We start from the raw sequence: 7897 nt of genomic DNA, 5'->3' as shown, positions 1-7897 counted from the left end.
ACAGTGGAGCGCCAGAGAAACTGGTTATAGGCATGCGTATTCAAATACAGAGACACGTAAACAGGCAAAATATGACGCTGCGGTCGGCAACGCCTATACAGGGTGAGTCAGAAATGAGGAAAAATATGTCATGCAAATTGACACACCCAGAGCTACAAACATAAATTCGTTTTCCGCGTGTTCCTATGTCAATAAATGACATTGCAACTGAATGGTAAAAATCTGGAAATGTGAAGTGGACTTTTGAGTGTTACTGTGCGCCGACATTGGCCAAGGGGACAGATCGGCAAAAGGGCACAACATGCGAGTGTTGCAGGTAGTCTAGCCGCTCACGAGAAGGCGTTAAGTGACGGTCTGCGTGACACTGCGAGCAATGGCGGCGCCCACATCTGCCTCGTAGCGGTTACGCTGGCCGGTATTACGTAACGTGGCTGGTTGGCATAGGGAAAGGAAGGGGGCTGCACTACGGTACATGCATGTTTTATAATTTGGTTTCTTGTCCCAGACTTAGTTTTAAGAAACGAGCACATAGACTCAGAATCAGGCGCGACTCGTGGTTTCTATACTGGGGAAGGCTGCGGTATTTATCGACCGGAGCCAACGTAGACCTAGGGTTAGGCTACAGATTAGTCTGACATAAACAACTAAGAATTCAGGGGGAGGGGGGTGGGCATATCACTCTCTACCCTTAATTTTACGTACTGTATCTTCTATAATCAGTTATTAAATATCATTAGAAGCTAATTTCGAGTTAAAATCTTTGGTTAGTGTTTCTAAACGTCATCATTACATTTTCTGACACTTTGCAGCAAATCATATGAAAAGACGCGTTTCGGAGAGATCTTTAATGCTATGAATGTTAACTTTGCGGCTGCTTAATATTTTAAGTGTTTCCAGTTCTAAACTTAAGGCGTTTATTGTTGTTTACCTCCAAAGCTCGAAGTTTACGAGTTCGCATGACGATACTGTGATGTTTTGGTGACGTTACAGGTCTTGTGCAAGTAAAACTCGCTAAAATCTTGCAAAATACACTCCGGAAAACAAACTTGCTAATATCACACGATATCAACAAAAGCAGTCAGCATCAGCAAGCAAGGAAAGTAAAGTAATGGGACAAATTTCGCGCGTTTTGTCCTCTAATCACTTAAGAAACTCTCGCTAGATGGCAGTACTGTTATGCTACTGTAGTCTAGTGCACTCTGGCGGGATATTTACAAACTTATTCTAAATGTGGATAAAATAGCCAATGGCAGAAACAAAATAACTATGTAAAACATTATAAAACAATAATACCAAACGTCGATTAATGACGCATCGAAGCGCAGTAGACATGTGCAGAGACAGAGATTGGATAGCAAAGTTTCGGCCACTCTACATTCCTTTATTACATAGATAGTGTAACGTGAAAAACGTTTGGTGGTTGGTATGACACCCTTAGGCTGCAAGCTCTGAGCCTTCGGGTCGCCCATTAAGAGCAGTACTATGTAGAAGCCACGCCCCCAAACCGCTACTACATGCAGCTTACGGACGTTCCAAGGCGCAGCCTAAACACTACTAACCGTTCGTAAAACATCTATCGATACAAACAGTTCCAAAAACGTTGACCGTCGTTATTTTAATCGGAATGGGAATTATGCGAAATTCGTCCTGATAATTTAAATTATGTAATACGTTCTTGCGAAATTTACTTTAACATATATTTTGTGGCGGCTCCGCCTCAGAGCCTTTAATTACGAGCCGCGCCTGCTCAGAATACAAAATACAACTACACACGCACGTGACAGTTAATACAAATGTATACAATACAGCTCTACAAATCGAAACCAACATAGAAAAGCACGACCAGAAGATGCAGTGGCGGTCTATAAGTACTGTTCGAAGTGACGGCCACGATGTGTGTGATCAAGTTCAACTCTTCGCAGGAAGGATTGCTGAACACGATTCAACATGTCTGTATCTCTTTGCGTAATATCAAAGGCATGTTGTATTCTGAATTGAAGGGTGTTGACATCAACAACCTCTCCTTCATGAATCGCAGATTTCAGATGGCCCCACAAAAAGAAATCCAGTGGATTCAGGTCTGGCGATCTTGCTGGCCATGCTACAGGGCCTCCACGACCGATCCATTTCGAAGGGAAGGCGTTGTCCAGGTGGCGTCGTACTGAGCCGCTGAAGTGAGCGGGGGCACCGTCATGCCTGTACCACAGGTTCATACGGGAGGCCAGACTAACGTCTTCCGACAATTCCGGTAATGCAGCAGCCAGGAAACGCAGATACCGCTCTCCTGTAAGCCTTTGTGGCAGCGCATGTGGCACTATGAGATGGTGATCAAAAATACCACACCAGATATTGACACCGCATCGTTGTTGGTATCCTCGTATCACTGTGCTGTTGGGGTTCTCGTCCGCCCACTCCTGCCAATTATGCGAATTCACTATACCCTCCTTCGTGAAATAGGCTTCGTCGGTGAACAGTATTGCTCCTGAAAAATGCTGGTCGTGGGTCTGACGCCGTAGTCCAGCCTCCTTCCGGCAATAATGCCTGTACCCTCTGCATCAGAAAGGGATGGTAATGGTTTCTATGGAGTACTCGCATAACAGTAGATTGTGACATTCCGACCGCAGTGGCGAGAGACCTGGTGCTTATTGTTCGGTCCTCCGCAACAGTCTGTAACACTTTCTGTTCGTCATCCGCACTGTACGTTGACGGTTGGCCACGATCACTAAATCCTGGAGGTGCTACAAATGCACCATACTCCCTCAAGCTCCTGTCCACGGAGTAAAACGTTTTTGTTGATGGATGGCGCCGGCTAGGAAACCTCTCGTGATACGGTTGCCTTGCAACGTCAGCTCTTCCATCTGCAAGCCCGTAGGCGAGGCGGATGTCGGCGTATTCCTCGTTTGTGAAACTTGCCACAGTACTGTAGTGACACTGAGACGCGGCTGTTAGCAGCTGTCGACACGGCGAGTATCGGGCAGAGTGAGCAGCTAAGCGGTGTTGTGAACACGTCATGCACGACGCGGTTTTACTTCCGCCGTCGACCACTCTTTCCGCTTACAGGACACACATTCCCTAACATGGGACTGTGCACTCCGTTACCACCGGCAACGTGTGATTCACAAGTTCTGATACAATTTCACACACATTACGATGGGATTTGTTCTTTCTCGTATCTTTCAAACGCTGGCAGATACTCATCAGCTCATTGGTGTGTCACGTGTTATATCTGTGGGTGAATGACATGTGGTGATCATGAGGCTCGTAGGTATCTCGTTCAATGATTAACAGGTGTTTTGTTTTACGTAGACAGTACACCGAGGTGAACGAAATTAACAATGGTGCTTCAGGCCGGCCGGTGTGGCCGTGCGGTTAAAGGCGCTTCAGTCTGGAACCGCGTGACCGCCACGGTCGCAGGTTCGAATCCTGCCTCGGGCATGGATGTGTGTGATGTCTTTAGGTTAGTTAGGTTTAATTAGTTCTAAGTTCTAGGGGACTGATGACCACAGCTGTTAAGTGCCATAGTGCTCAGAGCCATTTTTTGAATGGTGCGTCACGTGTTACGCATAGCAGCACGCGGTCTTCGACATATTTTTCCTCATTTATGACTCACCCTGTATAATACAGCAAGTGTCTGGCACGGTTGTAAGATCGGTTAGTGCTGCTACAATGGCACGTTATAAATATTTAAGTGAGTTTGAACGTGGTGTTATGGTCGGTTCACGAGCGATGGGTCACAGCATCTTCGAGGTAGTGATGAAGTGGGGATTTTCCCGTACGACCATTTCACGAGCGCACCGTGAATATCAGGAATCCGGTAAAACATAAAAATTTCCGACATCGCTGAGCCGGAGAAAGATCCTGCAAGAACGGGACCAACGACTACTGAAGAGAATCGTTCAACGTGACATAAGTGCAACTCTTACGCAAATTGCTGCAGATTTCAATGCTGGGCCATCAATAAGTGTCATCGTGCGATTCATTTAACGAAACGTCATAGATATGGCTTTCGGAGCCGAAGGTCATGACTGCACGACGTAAAACTTTACGCCTCGCCTGGGCTCGTCAGTGCCGACCCAGGACTGTTGATGACTGGAAACATGTTGTGTGGTCGGACGATTCTCGTTTCAAACTGTGTTGAGCGGATGGACGTGTACGGGTATGGAGACAACCTCATGACTCCATGGATCCTTCATGTCAGCAGGGGACTGTTCAAGCTGGTGGCAGGACTGAAATGATGTGGGGCATGTGCAGTTGGAGTGATATGGGACCGCTGATATGTCTGGACACGACTCTGGCAGATGACATGTACGTAAGCACCCTGACTGATCAACTGCTTCCATTCATGTCAATTGTGCATTTCGACAGGCTTGGGTAGTTCCGAAAGGACTATGCGACGCCCCACACGTCCAGAATTGGTACCTAGTGGCTCGACGAAAACTCTTCTGAGTTTAAACAGTTCCGCTGGCCATCAAGCTCCCCAGACATGAACATTATTGAGCATATCTGGGATGGCTTGCAACATGCTGTTCAGAAGAGATCTCCATCCCCTCGCATTATCACTGATTTATGGACAGTCCTGCAGGGTTCATGGTGTCATTCCTCCCAGCACTACGTCAGACATTAGTCGAGTCCATACCACGTCATGCTGCAACACTTCTGCATGCCCGTGGGGGCTCTACACGCTATTAGGCAGGCATACCAGTTTCTTTGGTTCTTCAGTGTATTGGGTGCACTGCAGTGATACTTCCCTGGACATCACTATGACCTGCTCGTACTCAATTTCGACCACTGGGGACAGCCATCTGCTTTCGTGGTTGTGTCCCAAACAACGTCTGGTGCTTTTGTGTATGGAGACATAGCTGAAAATGCCAACTCGCTCCTTTTATGGGTGTACTACCAATACGATCGTAAATGTAAAGTTTAATGGAATCACATTTCATTTGTAAGTGGAGCCGTTGACGCAATATTTTCTTCTGTGTATGTGAATTATACTTATGCTGTTTATTTCTGTCATTTGACTTCTGATTTTCAATCAATCCCTAGGCAATTCTGTTTCTTCTACATTTCAGTAATTGTTCACTTTGTTGACATACCGTACCAAGAATGACAGCATCCCTTGCTTCTTTCCACATTGCACACGTTTACGTGCTAGCAAAGAACACGTGGGTAAATTTATTTGCAAAGATGGACGTTAAAAATGTTGTGCATACGAGTTGAAAACTGAAAATGTAGCAAATAAGAAGCAGGACCAGTAAGCAAACAAGCATTGTTTTCTGAGTTCCAGTGTCATTTGCTGTCGATATAACTACAGTAAAAGTGGAATTAGATAGTGTACGAAAATATGCTTTTCACTTCACGTCCTTCTCTTCTTGAGTTATTCGAAATACATCAACAAAAATGTGGCCGAATGTGTCGTTTTAGGCTAGAACAACAAATATTATGAATTATTGTTTCTGTAATACACATAAATTATAATTGTAGTATGTGAACACTCGTTTGGCCGTGCCTCCCAGCTGCTCGACATCTCTTCTTTGCAGTGAGTAGCAAGTTATGCTTTTCACAATATTGTTTATATCCCAACCAGTATTTTCATTCCATTGTTTACTATATTGCAAAGCAGAAGTAAAAATGCCCAACCCCATCTACAGGCGTCTGGAAGTGATAGTTGGTGAAGGCCACGTCATATTCTTACACCACGTTTTTGAGCAACGAAGCGTTTGTAAGTGGGAAGGAATATCAGTGTGTGCGCACAAGATTGAGGCTCAACTAACGTTTCATGGGGTGTAAAACACTTGAAATATAAGGAACCCAGCAAATCCTGTCTCCCTGCTCGAGTCCACAACTCTTGGACCTGGAGGTATTGGAGACACAGTGAGTGCTTTGATGTACTTCTGTGCACCCAACAAAAATCTTTCCACAGCTGTAAGGTTCTGAATGGTCAAGGGCCACTTCCACTCATTCTGGATGCTCCTGGAATTCAGTACATCAAAAACGAGGTTGAATATGCAAAAGAATCTGTCACAGAAGCATCGTTGAAGCCAGTTACCTTCACGCCACAGCAATATTGCGTAGCCTCTGCTGGGGAACTGCAGAGCTGTTCGGTTGCTAACTTCACTTTCTTTTATTACTGAGGAAATCAATGTGGCTGCTTGTGATGCAGTTGCCTAAACAGAGTCCTGCTTTTACCTTGACCTTATGAAGTAATTCAAAGAAATACCTTGAAATGATATCACCTTACTCATCCCACAAATCTTTCTTTTCTCCCAAAGTGTTCCTAACAAGTTTCAACGCTAGTGGATGATCTGACATGAAAGCCACTTCATAATTGATACCTTCAACAGAAAATGTCTTCAGATAATGGGGGTCAAGGTTGCACCCCAAGCATTTGGCCATGGACGAATTAGTGGCACAGCCATCACAAGATAGATGCACTACTCGAATGCCTCAGGCACTGCCAAGGCTGATGCATTGTCAGGCTAGTACTGCACTGGAATTTTCCAGGAGCCGTTAACAGCTACCAGAATCAGTACAAATGCCTCTTTGGCTACAGGTAACCCATCCGTGGCAATAGGACCCAATATCAACATAGCCATATTTCTGAGTACCGTTAAACTCAATAAGTTGCCTGATTGCAATCTCATCAACTAATAGGTTGCAGAAATGACATTACTGAATTCATGATGGAAAGCTTTTGATTTAATTACGGCAGAAGCCTTGGAAGTAAAACCGAGTGTACCATCTAAGCGTACTGTGCTAGCCCAAACTCCTCACTGCTTTCTATATGCTGTTATCCATATATGCATGGCTAATACTCATAATAACAATTTAAAAACAAAAATTTTATGTTATTGAAATGAAGCAGTTTATACAGGAGGTTATGATACTTGTATCATTACACGTGGCACTCTATTTCATCACAAGTTGTTTGACGACAACACGAGATGAAATGCCATAGAACAGTGTACATATGTTACATTATGTGGCTGCTTGTATGTTCAGTTTTAATTTGACTGCCCCTTACATAACACTGAAAAAGGCAAAAATCGTGGAGCACAAAAAAATGGTTCAAATGCCTCTGAGCACTATGGGACTTAACTGCGTGGTCATCAGTCCCCTAGAACTTAGAACTACGTAAACCTAAGTAACCTAAGGACATCACAAACACCGATGCCCGAGGCAGGATTCAAACCTGCGACCGCAGCGGTCGCAGACTGTAGCGCCTAGAACCGCTCGGCCACTCCGGCTGGCGTGGAGCACAAAAAGCATGTCCTGATTCACTGAGCCTATGTGCAGTCTCGCTTGTTTATTGCCATTTATTTGTTGCAAGAACTTTATTGTCCATCATATAGTTACTATGATTGATCTTACAGTCCATTAATAAGATACAAATACACAAGCTTAATTTGAGTAATAACAAAAGATACAATTGTCACAGATAGGTAAGGTATAATCTTTAGCCATATTGGCAAATTACTTTCCTGTAACCAGAGCTGCACTGAGGGGTAGGTGAGACAAGACTCCCACAAGGGTGGAGGCACAGAGGGAGTGCAAAACCGAGCACAAAGAACAGAACTGAGAATCAACTTGGCGAGTGAGTTCTCCTAGCCCTCATGTTCCTATCTCTCACTTAGTAGAGCAAATCTTTTCCTCAGCCCATGGCAGTATGTGCATGTTTTTATCAAGTGTCATTTCATCCATGTAGGATCATAAAGAAATGACTGCTGCCCAAAAGAAATGACTACCACCCAACAGATGCAGATCTGTAGCATGGTCTACATTGTAACAGTGTGCTTGGTCCATACATGGCTTGCTCAAATTCAACACTGGAGTTCTTACTGCTACTCCACTACAGTTAGGACTTAGTTTTGGCCAGAATGCACAGAAACAGCATTCCATC

This window comes from Schistocerca nitens, chromosome 10, assembly GCF_023898315.1.
Source record: "Schistocerca nitens isolate TAMUIC-IGC-003100 chromosome 10, iqSchNite1.1, whole genome shotgun sequence".
NCBI lineage: Eukaryota > Metazoa > Arthropoda > Insecta > Orthoptera > Acrididae > Schistocerca > Schistocerca nitens.
This window is presented reverse-complemented; position numbering follows the sequence as displayed.